Source organism: Lissotriton helveticus, chromosome 4_1 (genome assembly GCF_964261635.1).
Source record: "Lissotriton helveticus chromosome 4_1, aLisHel1.1, whole genome shotgun sequence".
Lineage (NCBI taxonomy): Eukaryota > Metazoa > Chordata > Amphibia > Caudata > Salamandridae > Lissotriton > Lissotriton helveticus.
Genome location: NC_136063.1, coordinates 703442866 through 703461633, shown reverse-complemented (window position 1 = coordinate 703461633; position 18768 = coordinate 703442866). Strand labels below are relative to the sequence as shown.

General features: G+C 51.7%; 1 protein-coding gene across 1 annotated transcript in view; it reads right to left on the bottom strand.

The window, feature by feature from the left end:
• The window catches only part of PRKDC (protein kinase, DNA-activated, catalytic subunit), a 3158350-nt gene that overhangs the window by 1256379 nt on the left and 1883203 nt on the right, over positions 1 to 18768 (bottom strand). The gene's annotated exons all lie outside the window — the stretch shown is intronic.

The following is an 18768-nucleotide window of genomic DNA, read 5'->3' as shown; positions in this document are numbered from 1 at the left end:
TTAAGGCCCGTCAAGAGAGTATGACAGGTAGTGCCACTGCAGCCTGCATGTCTTGGGGCAGAGAAAACCGAAGAGTCAACATGGCACATATGCCTACTTGCCATGCCAGCACAACACGGCATGGGTAAGTCACCCTTATGACTGGCCTTACAGCGCAAAGGCAGGGTGCACTATACCCATGTGTGGGCATATCTGCCTCAGTGAGTGTGTCCCCATGATATCGAAGTTCGCACTTATATATTACCAGTACCCAGAGACAGCCTTGTTGACTACATGGGCTGAACACTCATGATTACAAGTTCCCCAGCTACACAATGGCTTCAGTGTACCCCAAGGTGTGTGGTACCAAACACCTTGTCTAAGTAAACCCACACTGATGCCAGTGCTGGATCTATTAATAAATGCATGCAGAGCGCACCTTAGAGGTGAAACCCTACAGACTACTAGTGAGTTGACTTGACTGGTTCAGACTAGCCAGCCACCATAGACAGGTTTCGAACTCTTGAGGTGAGAGCCTTCACTCTCGAAGGTCGGGTACAAAGACAGCTCTGGGCAGAGGTGTTCACACCTCCTCCAAGCAGGATGGACATTCCAGAGCAGGAAGCTCCAACAGCCCTGCTGCCTCTGCGAACAAAGCGATACCAAAGGGGATGATGGACGGAGCGTTTGTGCAAATCAAAAACTCACCCACAGTCAACTGATCTGGGTTTAATCCATCACCATTCTTTAGCTCACTCCACCACCCCAGTTCAGACATTGCCATATGCAATTCAGTAGGACCCTGCGCCTCATGGGAACAGTCCAGCCCGAACTGCCAAACCATGTTTTCCCTGGACCGGAAACAAGCATCCTGGGATCGGTTTCGGATTCATAATCCTCATCAGCCAGGCTATCTTGAATCCAGTGGTAGAGTGAGCAAGGGACATACGTCTGGGCATACCCTGCCAACTTAGGGCAAACAAAGCGATACCAAAGGGGATGATGGACAGAGTGTTTGAGCAAATCAAACACTCACCCCGAGTCAACTGATCTGGGTTTAATCCATCACCATTCTTTAGCTCACTCCACCACCCCAGTTCAGGCATGGCAATATGCAAAGCAGTCTGACCCTGTGCCACATGGGAACAGTCCAGCCTGAACTGCCAAGCCATGTCTTCCCTAGACCGGAAACAACATCCTGGGACCGGTTTCGGATTCATAATCCTCATCAAGACTGATTTGCATATGGCCATGTCTGAACTGGGGTGGCTTAGTGAGCAAAATAACGATGGATTAAACCCAGATCTGTGATTGGGGGTGAATGTTTTGCCAATGTGCAACATTCCGTCCATCATCTTGTGTGTTTTGCTGTTCACCCTATGTGGGAAGGGTATGCCCAGACGTGTGTCCCTTGCTCACTAAGCCACTGGAGTCAAGCTATCCTGGCTGAAGACGGCTGATAGCCAGAAACCGGTCCTAGGATGCTTGATTCCGGTCCAGGGAAGACATGGCTTGGCAGTTCGGTCTGGACTGTTCCCATGAGGCACAGGGTCAAGACTGATTTGCAGGGAGGAGCCTAGCTCGCGACTGAGATGGCCGCGCTTTAGCTCGGCTCCGTTCGCCCGCCTGTATTTTCACATTTATCCTGTTGTTATCCTGCCCCGGGAAGCCCTCTTTGCTGTGTGGTAGTGCTACGACGCCCTGCAGGCACTTACCTCTTGTTCCGGTTGTCCTGGCTGTTGTGGATCCGGTGCGGTGCCCCCGATCGTTTTGGGGAGTCGGAAGCGGCCTGGCCTGGATTTTCTTGCCGGCTCCCGGGCCGGACGGAGCCTGCGGTGCTGCCCTTCGGGGCGCGGTGGAGGTGGTCGGAAGGCCGTTGTTCGTGTGGGCCGGAGGTCCTACCTGGCTGATTCCCGTGGGGAGGAGGCCTTTGGTGGAGGCGCTGCCTTTCATTGCCGGAGCTCCTCGTGTATCCGGCTTGCTCCCCCTTTGTTCTCCGGTCTGGCCATTTTGATTTTACCGCCCGGACTCGGAGAACGGGACCGGTGGCGTTGGGTGGCCGGTGAGGTCCCTTTCTCCTGGTGGCCCCCCTTCCTGCCCGGGGTGCTCTGCCGCTGGTCGGCGTGACTACACTTGCCTTGCCGTCGCCCCGGCGGAGGTTGGCGGCCGCGCGGCCTTGTTGGACTCTCAAATGGCGACCGACCCCAATTGTCTTGGCCGGGCCTGGACGAGCGCTGGGGGCCCGCCGCATGGCCCGGGTGCCGGATACTGTAAAGGTTTTCCTACACTTAAGGAGATCCTGGATGCCCTGCTCTCCTGGCGACTCTTGGTGGCCGCGCCTGTCATGACTTCGGAGGTGGTTCCTCGCTGCGGGCCTCCCGGGCCCCCACGGCCGGATGTGGCTTTGCCGGTGCGGGGTGCGGCTGGAATTATCCTGGCAGAATTGGCCCCGGCTACGACCGCGTCCGTGGGTGTGCGGAACTTGATGGCGCCTCCTCCTCCGGCTTTGTCTCCTTTGCCTCTGGCCCGGGAGCTGGATTTTGCTTGGCCTGACCTTCATGACTCGCCCGTTTCCTTTTCGCCGCCACTGCCCGGCGATCTCTCCTGTGCTGGCCCAGATGGGTCGGTTTCTTTGGACATATCCTTGGACCTGTGCCTGCATCGTGTACTACACTTCGTGACTTTCCTGGAACTTCCGTGTTGTACTTCACGTGTACTTTCTGGACTGCCGTTGGATTTTCCTGCTGTCTGCCTTCTGTTCTTCGTGACCTGGTCCTCGCTGGATTGGACCGTTCCCACTTTGGACAAACAGGGACAGGGCTGATGTGCACTGACATCGGCATGCGGTAGTATTGTACTGGTTTGGATGGTCAACGTGTCCTGGTATGGTTATGTGTGACTGTTTGGTGCTCCTGTACTGTAACCTGATAATCTTTGGCTTCCCGGGTTCTTGGACCTTCGATTCAGGCGGGTGGCCGGGTGCGTTTCCTCCTGTCTCCCGGCCCTCCCCCGTGTATGTGTATGTATGTGTCTTCCGTCCCGTGTTCCCTTCCCTTGCCCTTCCTGTTTTTGTCTTCTGTTTCCGACTCAACTTTGCTCTGCTATATTTCGGGTTCTAATTAGGGCGACAGGCACGCTGCGGGGGGGTAGGCCGTAGCCTTCTGCAGGGGTGCAGGGTGGGCTTTAGGGGTGGGTGGGGGGGGTCTGTCTCTATTGGGGGGTCCTTTTCCCCCCTTATTTCTTCTTTTTTTGTTCTATGGCTCTTGTGTGTTCACCTTTTCGGGACTCTGTCTCCTCATGTGTCCCCCTGGGGAGTTTCTGTGGCGTTCGTATTCCGGTGTGTGTCTGATTGTGGCCCGCTGGTTATTTTGGCATTGACTTTTTGGTATATCACTGGCCGGATCATGTTGTCCTGCCTTGTCTCCTGGGGGGGCGTGATTTGGTGGGAGTCCCTTCTTTCGTCCCCTTTTTCCCTCTTTCCCTTCCTCCTTTATGGGGGTCTCTTTATTTTCGTTGGGGTGCGTATCGTATTGTCTTTTGCAATGGGGGCCTTTTAGGTTCTGTCTCCTCAATTTGGGTGGGGGCGGTGAAGGGTGAGCGCGGTTTGACTGATGCCATTGTAGCTTCTTTGTAATCCGATTATGTGTATATTCTTTGGTAGCTATGTTTGTATGGCTTTTTGTCTCTTCTGTGTTCATAAAATGGCGGCTTGCCGCGGCCCCTCCCCTGTTTGTTTCTTTCACGGCCCGTTATTCTTCTGTTCCCCCGCCCCGTATTAGAAAATTAACCTTTTGTTATCCTGTTTTTGCTGATTGCTCGATGGCCTTTGTGGTTTCTCCTGTGCTCCTGGTGTCATATCCTGTGAAGAACTTATTCTCCTTTGCTACGTTTTTTACCGTGTGGTGGCCAGCCCGTGGGGTTGTAGGCCCGTATTTGTGAGCTTTCTTTGTACAATAAAGGTTTAAAAAAAAAAAAAAAGACTGATTTGCATATGGCCATGTCTGAACTGGGGTGGCTTGGTGAGCAAAATAACGATGGATTAAACCCAGATCTGTGACTGGGGGTGAATGGTTTGCCATTGTGCAACATTCCGTCCATCATCTGGTGTGTTTTGCTGTTCACCCTATGTGGGAAGGGTATGCCCAGACGTGGGTCCCGTGCTCACTAAGCCACTGGAGTCAAGCTATCCTGGCTGAAGACGGTTCATAGCCAGAAACCGGTCCTAGGATGCTTGATTCCGGTCCAGGGAAGACATAGCTTGGCAGTTCGGTCTGGATTGTTCCCATGAGGCACAGGGTCAAGACTGATTTGCATATGGCCAACATCCTGGGACCGGTTTCGGATTCATAATCCTCATCAAGACTGATTTGCATATGGCCATGTCTGAACTGGGGTGGCTTGGTGAGCAAAATAACGACAGATTAAACCCAGATATGTGACAGCGGGTGAATGGTTTGCCATTGTGCAACATTCCGTCCATCATATGGTGTGTTTTGCTGTTCAGCCTATGTGGGAAGGGTATGCCCAGACATGGGTCCTGTGCTCACTAAGCCACTGGAGTCAAGCTATCCTGGCTGAAGACGGCTGATAGCAAGAAACCGGCCCTGGGATGCTTGATTCCGGTCCAGGGAAGACATGGCTTGGCAGTTCGGTCTGGACTGTTCCCATGAGGCACAGGGTCAAGACTGATTTGCATATGGCCATGTCTGACCTGGGGTGGCTTGGTGAGCAAAATAACGATGGATTAAACCCAGATCTATGACTGGGGGTGAATGTTTTGCCATTGGGCAACATTCCGTCCATCATCTTGTGTGTTTTGCCTCTATTATGCGATCACGGGCCTCTCCAGAAAGTGGAGGTGCCAGCCCCCCTGACCCCCCTTTTTAGCGCCTGCAAGACAGGCGGAAAAAATAGTTAGTTTAGGAGGTGTGACCACATTCAGCCAGCACCCGCCCTGCGGCAGGCCAGCTGAGGTGGACCACATTTTTCAGATTCCTCCATGGGCTAATACCTTTCAGTCGTCGTAAACACCCCGAAATTGAGTACTTAGGTGGCATCCCTGAACCCAGGAACTCCGATTTAATAAATCAACAGCAGAAGGACGAAGACGAGCCACTGCCTGGCGAGAACTGTAGCAGAACTTTGGAGCAAAATCCTGCCATCCTCAGCCCTCTCTTGACAATCGAGTAACTCTTCCTGCAAGCTGACGAACTACCAAAGCCTTAGGTAGCCTGCCAACACTTTAACAAACACCAAAAGTCTCCCTTGAAATTCCCGGAGCTGCTACCCAGCAGCCGTAGGCATCGACCAGCAGAGTCCAGTCTCCCGCCTTCCAGCTTCCCGGCCCAACAATGCTGCAGATGTCCAAGTTAAGGTACTCGTGCTCTGGAATGTCAGATCTGTCTCCCCACGTAGTGTGAAGCCACCAGGACCAACCAAAGGGGTACAGGACGACCTGCACCAAACACCAAAAGCGAGAGTCCAGTCAAGATTCTGACAGCACCAGAAACAAGCAGCTGTTGAGGGATGTCCGCATCACTGAGATCCACTTCAAGAGTGGCCCAGCTTCCTTGATTCCTCCTCTTCTCGCTGTTTGCCCCTGCTCCTGAGCCCCCCCAGCCTGGGTCCCACTGAACCACTGTGCCCCCATGCTCAAGTACCCCTTGCAACAACCTAAGCCCCTGTTTGAGAGCCCTCAGACTTGCCCGCAAGTCCTCCTGTGCAGCCTCTTTTCAGGTGGCCCCCATTCTCCATAGCGCCAGCTACCAGCCTCACCAGCACCCTGCTTCCGCCAGAACCTTGGCCCACTACTAGTCCGTTCCAAGAAGGTAACCCCCTGAAACAGACTTTATCTACCTTTCTGCATCTTTGACCTTTCCTCCTATAGGATTGCATTGTGTGTAAAAGCGCACTGGTGTGAACTTTTTACTGTACTTATCTTTCAACTAAGTTTTTGAGTTTAAAATATACATAAAAAGAAGTGATTTTTTCTAAATTGTTCTCGGATTTATTATTTGTGTGTACCTCTCAATTATTGCCTCTGTCAGTACAACAAATGCGTACCACAATCCTCTGATAAGCCCAACTGCTCACCCACACTATCACAAAAGAGAGCATTAGTAGTATCTGCCCAAGCCTCTGTAAACCAATTGGGTAGCCACTGGACTCTGTACAATGTACTTCGTTTTAGTACACTATATAGAGAGCCAGCTTCTTACAGTTTGGGAAGGAACATGTGTGTTGTATAAACCTCATCACAACAGGTGACTGAAGATGATTTGTCCAGCCAAAGCAGAAAGGCCGAAAGGGCAAACAAGTAACCTTTCATAGTGCTCGCTGCAAGGCCTTTCTCTGCAAAGCAAGACAAACAGGACGTTTAGTCTGTCAGTGTTATGGACACCAAACCAGATAACGCATTTGTTCCAGTGCTCAGCATTGATTGCTTTTATGGAAGGGCGCATGATGGCAAGGATGACATCCATCACTTCAGGCACCAAATCAAACACAGTTAATTGCAGATGCTCAATCTCCATGAATGCATACTCAGATTGCGTAGATTAATGTGGAGGATACTGCCCGGCTGCGAACACGGAGGCCCTAACGAAAAAGCATTCTAAAGTTAGGGACAGATTCTCATGCCAAGAAGTTCCGGAAAACACACACTTCTGGCCTAATTTGGAGCCACTAAGAAGACTTGGACCGGTGGGCATGGCCAGGCAGCAAGGTAAGATGGCAGCGTAAGGCGCAGCTCCGGGACTGGCCCCGTCCTACTGTCTATCCTGTGAATGATCCAGCCTGCCCGATAGCAGCTTTGTGCGTCGGACATATAGCAGACACAAACCCGCTAACTCAGGTCCGTCTCCGACATCGGAGACCGAAGATCCGCTCACTGCGGAAGTGGGGCCTAGCATCGAGGCTCGCGCCGGTACCCACAGTGCTGCGTGGGGCAGAGATAGAGCTCCACAGGACTTGGCCTGCACTCAAGGTGGCGCCGCCGCCAGGAAGTGAAGATCGCTCCCGCCTCAACTGAAATGAAATGAAATGAAATGAAAAATTACATTTCTATAGCGCATAACTACCCGGAGGCCTCGCAGCGCTTTAGACTGATTACTGTGTCGGGCCAACGGGTACCTAATACGCTTTTGCAAACAGGTGGGTCTTCAAGGCCTTCCTGAAGGACTGTAGGTTGCTGTTTTCTCTCAAGGTAAGAGGCTGAGAGTTCCAAAGCCTTGCCGCTGTGTGGGTAAAGGAGCGGCCGCCCCATCTGGCCCTCTTAACTTTGGACGGGGTTGCCAGATGTAGTGTACCAGAGCGAAGGGCTCTGGAGGGAGTGTAAGGTGACACTAGAGAATGCAGAATAGCCGGGCCAGTTCGATGGAAAGATTTGTGCAAAATGCACATGGCTTTAAACTGCGTTCGAGCAGCCACCGGGAGCCAGTGGAGTTCTTTTAGCGCCTTCCTGGCAGATTGCCAGCGAGGGATGTTGAACAGCAATCGGGCGGCACAGTTTTGGGTGACCTGGAGCCTGTTGACCACTGCCGCAGGGGCTCCCAGATATAACACATTTCCATAGTCCAGGCGAGAGAGTATAAGGGCCTGCACCATGACCCTCCTCGCCTGGATTGGGAGCAGAGGGAGCACTTTGCGGAGCATTTTCATCAACCCGACGCAGGTGGAGGCAGTTTTACTGGCTTGAGCTGAGAAATCCAGTGCTTTGTCGAGCCAAATTCCCAAGCTCTTTATCAGGGGTTTAGGGGGAGGGGGGGCACCGAGACATGAGGGCCAGATGGAAATTAAATTGGTCAGAGAAGAATTGCCCAATAACATGATCTCGGTTTTCTCCCCATTGAGTTTAAGGTGGGAAGATTGCATCCACTTAGCAACAGCCTCTAGACAGGGGCCCAAGATGTTAGATGAACCCTTCGACTGGTCCAGGGAGACCACCAGTTGGGTATCATCGGCGTATGTAATAATCCGCACACCAAACGGGTGGACTATCCCCTCTAGAGGCTGCATGTAAATGTTAAAGAGGGTGGGGCTCAGGGAGGAGCCCTGAGGAACACCACAGCTGAGCGGATGCTTAGATGAAACCACCTCGCCCTCAAACACCCGAAAAGATCGCTCGTCCAGGAAGGAGGTCAGCCACGCAAGGGCCGCGCCCGACACACCCATGCTCTTCAAACGATGTAATAATGTGGCATGGTTAACTGTGTCGAACGCGGCACTTAGATCGAGCAGAATAATGGCTGTTTTTCCTCCCTGGTCCATTATGGCTCTAGCTGCCTCCGTTACTGCCAGAAGGGCAGTCTCAGTACCATGCTGAGGACGAAACCCCGTCTGAGAGACACGTAGTAGACTGTTAGACTCCAAATAATCCACCAAGACCTTATTGACATGTCTTTCCACCAGTTTACTCATCCACGGGAGTAACGAGATGGGACGGAAATTGGACAGGTCATTCTGATCCAAGTTTGGTTTCTTCAACAGGGCCCTAACCATCGCACACTTCCATGGGGCTGGAACGGAGTTAGAGGTGATGGAGGTGTTAAGGACGTCTAAGATGTGCGGGCGGATAGTATCAATCACTTTAACTAGGGCCTGCGGGGGAGCCGGGTCATTCGGAGATCCAGAAGTGACTTTATGGACCAGTTTATCCAGTAAACCAAGATCCAAGAGGGGAAAGGTAACCAGTGAACAGGACAAGGGCAAATCAGAATCTGACGTAGGAGTCAGACCCGTGTCATTCCCCCCTGTTGGAAATAGGGAGTATATGGTCTGAATCTTTTGAAAGAAAAAAGTGGCGAGATTATCACAACGGGCCTGTGCACCGTCTGATGCCAGGAGCTCCGGGGGAGGAGAAATAAGAGATTTGACGATTTTAAAAATTTCTCTAGGAGCATTTGCTGCCCGAGTGATTTTAGTGCCATAAAACTCCACTTGGGCAATTTTTATTTCATTTTTATAGTGCCTAATTGCAGTTCTGTACTCTGATTCCTTCATCTGAGAACGATCTTTCCTCCAAGCTCTCTCCGCTTTGCGGCATCCTTGTTTCAAAGTTCTAAGAGCAGGAGAATACCAAGGAGCAACTTTGGATCTTTTTATAGCTTGCAGAGAGCCTTTCGGAAGAACTTGGTCGAGAGTATCAGAAATCCAATTGTCAAAGTTAAGGGCTGCCTTATTAGAGTTACTCGTTTTCTGGGGTGGATGTTCAGAGAGGACTTGTTCCCATTTAAGGGGCGATAAAGAGCTCCACTTCCTACCCCAATATTTGTCCTGGGTTTGTGGTGTAGGGGAAATGCCTATGGGCCAGGTGAGGGGAATTAAAAAATGGTCGGTCCAAGGTAATGAAATCGGTGCTTCGGCCGAAAGAGTGTCTAGATTGCTATAGACATGATCTAAAAGGTGTCCTTTGTTGTGTGTTGCGTGGAACCCCTTTTGAGATAGGCCAATCGCCTGAAGATTTGAGCGAAGGCTGTTGGCGGCGCCATCCAACGGATCGTCTAGGTGCAAATTTAGGTCACCTAGCAAGGTAAGATTTGCTCCGGTGAGCCCCAGGTTAGCAGCCATGTCCGTCATGTCAGTGATGAAATTGCCAAGGGGACCAGGTGGTCGATAAACTAAAATGCCGGAGAAAGTGAAAGTAGGAGAAAATTGAAGGGCATAGCATAGGCTCTCACAGGCTAACGTGGTAGAGGAGGTGACACGCCATGTATAGGTATCTCTATATATGATGGCCAGTCCTCCACCTCTGCCAGACTGGCGATCCAGTCGTTTGATGGTGTAGCCCTGCGGAATGGCCCATACTAGTGCTGGGTCATTTTGTAATTGGAGCCATGTCTCGGTTAAAAAGAGGGCCTCAGGGTTGAGCTCCTCAATCAGTAACGCCAGTTCCGTGTGGTGTTTGGGCAGGGACCGGCAGTTAAGAAGAAACATATTTTTGTTGTGCGTGGAACAATGTATGGCTGGGGTCAGAGAGGATGAACACCAGTGACATGTTTTACAGACGGCGCTTCTAATAATAGGAAGGACCGAATGTAGACAACGTGGGTCAGCTAGGGGTCGTAATGAGTGCAAAAAGGAAGCATTATAACAAATACGGTGTCCTACCATGATGCCGAGCCAGAAGCTGGAAGCGTCTGGAAGCGGACTGGCGCAGACTGGCTTCTCTTTGGCGCCTCTTCGGCGCGCTCAAGGCGCTACCGCTGCGCGTAAAAATTACAACCTAAATAGATTAGGAGGTGGGGTGAGACTAGACCGTCATGATCGGTAGTATGGCTGCCCAACTTGGAACAAACCGGAAGTGCGAGCGCTGTACCTCCCTCCACGCAATCAGCATGTAATTGCTGCGGTGGACCGGGGAGTAGCGCGACTAAACAGGTAAAAACAATTTATTCAGTTTTTAAAATGACACAGGTTAAAAATTCAGCAAATAACACAACTAGCAGCAAAATGCGTCTGACACCCGCTTGCGCGACGAATTCACAATCAATCTGTCGAGCGCCCGGGTATTCCGCCCTTTTGTAGTCAGGGAGGTGGGGGGAGACTAGACCGTCATGATCGGTAGTATGGCTGCCCAACTTGGAACAAACCAGAAGTGCGAGCGCTGTACCTCCCTCCACGCAATCAGCATGTAATTGCTGCGGTGGACCGGGGAGTAGCGCGACTAAACAGGTAAAAACAATTTATTCAGTTTTTAAAATGACACAGGTTAAAAATTCAGCAAATAACACAACTAGCAGCAAAATGCGTCTGACACCCGCTTGCGCGACGAATTCACAATCAATCTGTCGAGCGCCCGGGTATTCCGCCCTTTTGTAGTCAGGGAGGTGGAGGGAGACTAGACCGTCATGATCGGTAGTATGGCTGCCCAACTTGGAACAAACCGGAAGCGCGAGCGCTGTACCTCCCTCCACGCAATCAGCATGTAATTGCTGCGGTGGACCGGGGAGTAGCGCGACTAAACAGGTAAAAACAATTTATTCAGTTTTTAAAATGACACAGGTTAAAAATTCAGCAAATAACACAACTAGCAGCAAAATGCGTCTGACACCCGCTTGCGCGACGAATTCACAATCAATCTGTCGAGCGCCCGGGTATTCCGCCCTTTTGTAGTCAGGGAGGTGGGGGGAGACTAGACCGTCATGATCGGTAGTATGGCTGCCCAACTTGGAACAAACCGGAAGTGCGAGCGCTGTACCTCCCTCCACGCAATCAGCATGTAATTGCTGCGGTGGACTGGGGAGTAGCGCGACTAAACAGGTAAAAACAATTTATTCAGTTTTTAAAATGACACAGGTTAAAAATTCAGCAAATAACACAACTAGCAGCAAAATGCGTCTGACACCCGCTTGCGCGACGAATTCACAATCAGACCGGGGCCCCCTTGACCCTGCGGCATACGGAGGCGGCCCGGGACTGCCTCGGGCGACATAGGCAGGCCGCTCACCTGCCCTGAATTGCCGCCTGACTCAGACTGGGGCGGTTTTGGGTGCCGCGGGCATCCATTGTGCCTTGCTCCCCTCCACCCCTCCCCCCAGAGTTTCAGACAGTTCCAGTGGACGCAGGTGGGACACGCAACCATCCAGGGACCCTCGACTGCACCGATGCGGACCCCCGCAGTGCTGGCGCTATCCTCGAGGGAGCGGAAATGGGACTGCTGAGCCCCCGTTTTGACAAAGTGTAACCGGTGGACCCATTGCACCAGGGTGAGAAAGGTCGGCGACCTCCGGGAGCCACAGTGAGGGCACATAAACTTTTATCACTTGGTAAGACCCCTTGAGCTGCCGCCACCTTCACGGCCGACGCGGTGGAAGACCTCCTTCTGGAAATAGCCCAGCAGAGGACCAGTTGACTGCGCACAGGGGCACTTTGGCACCCTCAACATCCGCCGACTCCTGGCTTGTGACTGGAGGTGGTGTGGCCGCTTTGCCGGGGAACCTGTGGCCGGACTGGTAGAGCATGGAGGGGGTCACGATGGAGCGCGTCAAGGCAGCAGGGGCCCGTTGATCAAGGGCTACGCAATCCAACAAATTGGATCGCTATACTGTCCTGAAGGACACGCAACAATCCCGGATGCCCGGAGACTCTGGCTCAGGGGGTTTGGGTGAGGAGGAGCAAGAAATCTTGCTGAAAGACGTAATGAATGCCATCACTGGTGGTAAGGCCTCCCTGGATACAGTAGCAATTGTTGTCAACCTCATCAGGGCCGATTTGGGAAAAGTGAACGAGAAGGTCAAGCAAGTTGAACTTACCACTGCCAGTCTTGTTGGTGATGTTGCGCAGCTTCAGGCAGAGATTCGCGACCTCCGGGACTTCCGCAAACTCACCAACCTCAAGCTGGATGACTACTAAGGCCGCCTGTGTCACAATAACCTGCGCATCCTGGGGGTTCCGGAGAAATCAGAGGGACAAACCCCACACCTCTTTGTCGAGGACCTCATTCTGAAACACCTGCAAACCAAGGGCCTCAGTGAGTTCTTTGTTATCGAACGCGCCCATAGGGTCCCGGGCGGCTGTCCCAAACCGGGCACTACCCGCGGCCCATGTTGGCGTGGGTCAAGAACTTCCCCCACAGAGAAAGTATCCTTCAAAACGCCAGGGCTGGCGCGCCCCTGCGGTACGAAAACTCTGACATTATCTTCTTTCAAGATTTTACGCAGAGGGTGCAACAGCAAAGACGGTCATTTCTATCAGTCAAGCGCGTCCTCAGGGAGCAGGGACTGAAATATTCCATGCTGTTTCCGGGACGTCTTTGGATTGAGGCAGAGGGGAGAGTGTGGTTCTTTGAGCATCCCGAAGCCGCGGCACACTGGATCGAGAGCCGTGGAGCGACGAGCCTGGCCGACTGTGGCAGTGGTGAAAACGAGAATAGTCAACCGGCCTGAGGTGGTGACCCGTACAGTAGCTGAGTTTGGACTAAGTCGACAGGGCTGTGGGGGGAGCGGACCTGGGTGGGAGGTCTCTATTTTCGTAGCACTGGGGTTCGTGGACTCAATTGGACCTGAGGTAATTGCATTTGGGTGGGTTTACGTTGACCTTTTGGGGCCGGGTAAGGGTGCGCTTTAACTTCCCCCCCTTTCTCTTCTCCCTTCTTTCTTGAATCCTTTTCTAGGTCAACAGGCACTCTGCAAGTCTTCCATTGGCAGTTCCAAGCCCAGAGTGCAGGGCAGGGGGTATTTTGTTATGTTTTTGAAGCGTTTATCACACCAGCGGCTACTATAGCAGCATTGATTGGGGGAGTATCAACATGTTCTGTAATCTCAAATTGTATAATTCGCAATGGCATCAGGTTGGGTCGGTGGGGTTAAATTGTTAAGTTGGAATGTCAATGGACTGGGGGACAAAATCAAACTTAGCGTTGTCCTTCAATATATAAAGTGCCATGCCCCTGACGTTATCCTACTTCAAGAAACTCACCTATTGGTAATGCATGTAGGGCATTGCACAGAGGGGGTTACGTATTGCTGGCCAACGCAGGTTTCACCACGGGTTCCCGAGGAGTTGGCATACTGATGAAAAAGTCCTTTCCACTTGTAGTGCGAGTGGCCCCCATTAACCCGTGGTACCTTCGGGATCCCCACATCTGCCGCAAACTCCTCGGGCCATTGATAACTAATTCAATGAGACTGAGGGTTCGGTGGAATCCCCGCAGACGCTTTGGGAGGCCTTTAAAATGGTGATTCGAGGTCAGGCCCTCTCCTTGATCTCAGGGAAGAAGAAAGAGCAACGAAGGGAGCTGGTGGCCCTGGAGGAGGAAGTAGGGCGGTTAGAAGCAGACTTAGACACGGATGTCACACCTGATAAGCTCCACCTTCTCAAACTCAAATAGCAGGTGTAAGAAGTTGGCCTGATATGCGATGTCCACTATTCTAGTGGACACCCTGTATCAGTCCAAACAACCCTTATGGTGATGGTTGTAAAGTCAACCTTATAGACCAGCAATCCTAGTGGTAGCATGGACAAAGCAGTCTTAGGCTAAACTCAAGAGGGCATGTGAAGCCAGCTGTTTTACCATATGTAACCCCTTTAATACCAAATGAAAGGACACCACACAGGTTATATATAAAAATATATATGTATTTATTACTAACACAACCCTCTGAACTCTTTATGAGGTCAGAGGCATAAGCACATAACAAGATACTCAATTATCATACAATAAGTTGCACAAAATACAGTAGGGCCCTAGGGGCACGTAAAACCATATACTAAAATAGTGGTATAAGAACCACGTCACAAACAAAGGATAGGCCTAGGTCCTAGGGAATCGCTGGGGCTACGCTGTACTAACGAGAGTTAGGGAGCAGGAGGCCCAGGGGAGGCGTGTGCAGTGTCTTTACACACATGCGAGTTACCATAGAGTTAGAATGGGAACAAAATAATTGGAAACTAGTTCTTTTAGGACACTTCCAGATGGACTAGGAGAAAGCTACTTAAAACTTAGACACTAGGATAGTCAATACCCACAGGAGCACCGAAGTACTCGTGTTACCTCACCCACAGGAAGCGGGTGCATAGGTGTCAAAGTGTGTTGGGTTTCGTCGCTGAATCCTATGGAGCCTTGAAGAAAGATGCTGCAGGCGACCAGGAGAGAAGTGTCCGGTTGGATCCAAGGTTGGATCGAGGATGAAGAGTATCTGAAAGCAGAGGGGACAGAGTCTGGGTCACAAAACTAAGCACACTCGCTTCCGCGCAGCGGACGCGAGCAGCGGAAGCGCCTAAGGAGCGCCAAAGGAAAGCCCGTCTGCGCCCGTCAGCGTCCCGGAGGCGGACGGGGCGGATGGGTGACTGGGCTAGGATGATAACATACTTGCATGACGAGTTGCTTTCTCTCAGGGCTAAGTCAAATACCTGTTGCACGGTTTTTCCTAAATTATTTAAAGGTAAAAGACGCTGCCCTGGTTGCAGATGGCTACCAGGCAATGGCTCCGTCCTCATTCCCAAATCCATTCCCAAAAAGAGTAACTGTTTATTACTGAATACTAGGTCCCTAGGGAAGCATGCACTGGATATCTACAATCTGTTGATAGATACTATGCCCACCTGTCTCTTTCTGGCTGAGACATGGTTGGGAGACAGCTCAGGTCCGGATATAGCCACAGCGATTCCCCCTAGCTATGTCATCATTAGGAAAGACAGGGCCAATGGCAAGGGCGATGGGGTGGCTATGGTAGTGGATAAGCGATATGCGTGTTCTATTATAGACACTGACGACATTTCGGGTTGCGAGACTTTGGGATTCTCACTTTCCCTGTCGCCACACCAGTCATGTTCAGGGCTCCTGGTCTATAGACCCCCAGACCCTATGGGCTCTTTCCATGGGGAGCTCCACTCCGTAATATCTGCACTTTGCGTAAAATCACAGCATTGCCTGCTTCTAGGTGACTTTTTTTTTTTTTATAAATTTTATTTTTGTGCAGGTGGAAAAGAATACAGTCACAGCCAGCTCAAATTCAGCATAAGAAAACTTACAACATGGTTCTATCTCCACAGCCTTCATGCCCACAGCCCGGAGGCGACTTTTGGTTTCGTTGAGTAACGTGCTGTTGTTTCACAACGTGCGAGCTCTGTAAATAACTCCCCGAACCTGCTTTTTTGAGTTATTTTCCCCCCACAACTCCCCCCCCCCCTCCCACCCACCCCTGTCTACAAACTAGTTGGTTTCCATCTCAATGCGGTTACAGTTCGGTCTCATGCGCGGCCAATTAAGTGGCACGTGTCCATCAACACCATTCGTGTCCACTCTGCTGATGCCCATCTCCTGTCCCATGATGCTGTACATGACCTCACATGTGTGGTGACCCTAAATTTCTCAGCGTGCCAGAGTGCCCCCAATTACATATCTTCATCAGGTGATCTCCCTTTCCCGCCTACGCCCCCCGTTCGCTTATGCGGGACCTCCCAAGCGCCCGGCTTCTAGGCCATGGTATTGTCTCCATTTACCCCATACCTTTCGGAATTTTCTGGGACAACCTCTCGCCTTGTACGTCACTCGTTCTGCAGCCATATAGAGGTCCAGCCCTCTCCTCCATTCCTCTACTTCTGGCCTTTCCGCTGCCCCCCAGTATTTGGCAATGTCCCTTTTCGCCACTACTAATGCCAGCACCAAGAAAATAATATGCGGGCGCGGCAGGTCTACGTCGGCCACCAGTCCCAGTAGTGCCAGCTTCGGGTCCAGTGTCAGCTCTACACCCAGTACCTCCCCCAGTTCCGTGAAAATGTGGGACCAATACTGTTGAATCTCCGCACAGGACCAGATTGTGTGGTAAAAGTCCCCCTGTTCGGCCCTGCAACGCAGACAGATGTCGTCTGTTATTTTGCCCATCTTGAGGAGACGCCTCCTATCAAAGTACGTCCTGTGCAGCACATTCAATTTAATCAGCCTCAGCCGTGACTTAATGGCCACTTCCCGGGGGTGCATCAGGATCAGTTCCCAGTCTAAATCTTCCAATTGTCCCACTTCTGCCTCCCACTTGCCCCTGAGTGTCGGCAAACTTCCAAACATGTTATTCGTGAGTGTTTTGTATGTGATGGACACTGCCTGGTGTAGTATTTGTTCCTGCAAGAGTCTCCCTTCTAAGGGTGAGTACTCTGGTATATCTTGTAGAGCTATCTTCTGTGCTTGCCAAGCATGGACTAACTGCAGGTATTTGTACTGTTGTGTGTGATGTAATCCAAACTCCTCCCGGAGCATCGCAAAGGTCTTCAACTCACCCTGCCTGATCACGTCCCCGATGGTAGAGATCCCTATATCGTCCCACCTATGGAAGCCCTCCAGTTTTTGAAGTTCCGTGAACCAGTTGCAATGCCACAGTGGTGTCTGGCGTGTAGGTTTCTCCTCCCACCCCGTGGCCCTAGTGGCCCTTATCCATGCGCGGATCGTGATCATGGTAGCGGGCAGGAGCGTCCTCCCTGTCTCCCCTCCATATATGTAGTGAAGAATATTGTGTGTAGACAATTTATGTCTTTCTAATGCATACGTCGGGTGGTCCGCCGGTGCATGTAACCAGTCATTTATGGGGGTCAAGTGTTCCGCCCAGTAGTAAGCCTCCAGGTTCGGCAAGGAAATCCCACCATTGTATTGGTGCCGTTGGAGCGTTTGGAGTGCGATACGTGGTTGTTTGCCTAACCATAGGAACGATCGTAAGTCTGCATGGATTTTGGCGATCGTGGTGGCCGGGAGTGAGTAATATTCATTCTGAAGTGCGTAGAGGAATTTCGGTAGAGTGATCATTTTGTACATAGCCGCCCTACCCAGGAGGGTGAGTGGTAGCAGCCTCCATCTCGTCATATCCTCTACTGCCTCTTTCATTACTCGTTCTACGTTGGTTTGAAACGAGCGCTGTTTGTCCAGAGTGATATAGACCCCAAGGTACTGAAACCCTTCCGTGGTCGTGAGCAAACGGTCTGGTAGAGGCACGTCTGTCACAGGTCCCTGCGGCATGTACAAGACTGATTTGTGCCAGTTGATGGAATGGCCTGCCACTGCCCCAAAGCCCTCCAACTCTCTGAACAACGTACCCACGGAGACCTCGGGTTTCGTAATATACAGCAAGACATCGTCGGCGTACAATGAAACCTTTTCCTGTGTCTCCCCTGAAGTACTCCATGTAAAACCATGTATCCTTGGGTTCTGCCGAATTTTGGCCGCCAATATTTCTATCGTGAGTGTAAAGAGTAGCGGGGACAGCGGGCAGCCTTGTCTGGTGCCCCTTTCTACCCGGAATTCGCGTGATAGCCATCCATTAACTCGTACCCGCGCTCTCGGCGCCGTGTATAGCAGCCCTATCCATTTCTGGAAGTGTGGACCAAAACCAAACCGCCTAAGTGCCGCCATAAGAAAGGGCCAGTGTACCGCGTCGAACGCTTTTTCAGCGTCTAAGGACATGAACCAGTGTGGTTCCGTCTTATCTCTCACTTCTTGGAGCCAGTTGTGTGTCTGTCGGAGGTTAAGCTTTGTTGCTCTATCCGGCAGAAACCCCGACTGGTCCGAGTGTATAAGGTCAGGAACGACCGTCCGGAGACGTGTCGCTAGAATCGTGGCCAGCACTTTCACCTCCATGTTCAGCAATGAGATTGGGCGGTACGAGGCACAATCCTCCTCAGGCTTGCCCTGTTTGTGTATCGGTACTATGGTCGCCAGTGTAAGGTCTCGTGGGAGCGACCCTATTTCGTAGGCTTCAACATATAGGGCTAACAGGTGGCGCGTCAGCAAGTCGGCCGTTTTAAAAAAAAATTCCGCCGGAAACCCGTTGGGTCCCGGCGTTTTCCCCGTTTTTAACTTGTTTATGGCTACTCTAACCTCCTCCACTGTGATGTCCGCCTCCAAAGGGGCGCTGAGTTCTGCCTCCAGTACTGGGATATCCACATCTTCCATATACTGTAGGGCCTCGTCAACTGTTCCGAGGTCTCTGCCTCTATAGAAATCCTCATAGTGGAGTGCAAACTCCTCTGCTATGCCTTTGTCGGTAGCTTCCATGATGCCCCCGTCCCTCCTGATCTTCTCCACCCACCTTGCTGCTCGTTCTCTCCTGCTGAGCCATGCCAGAAGTTTGCCTGACTTGTCACCGACATCGTATAGGCGGTGCAGTGTTGCTAGTGATTGTGTCTTCGCCTCATTAGAGACCAATTGCCTATACTCCCTTTGTTTGTCTTGCAACCGCCTCAGTACGCCTTCCCCTTTGTGTACCTGGTATTCCCTTTCTAGCGCTAGGATGGCAGCCTCTAGCCCTGTCGCCTCCCTGTGCCGTTTATGGCGCTCATCCCGTAGTCTCCCTGTGATTCTGTCCC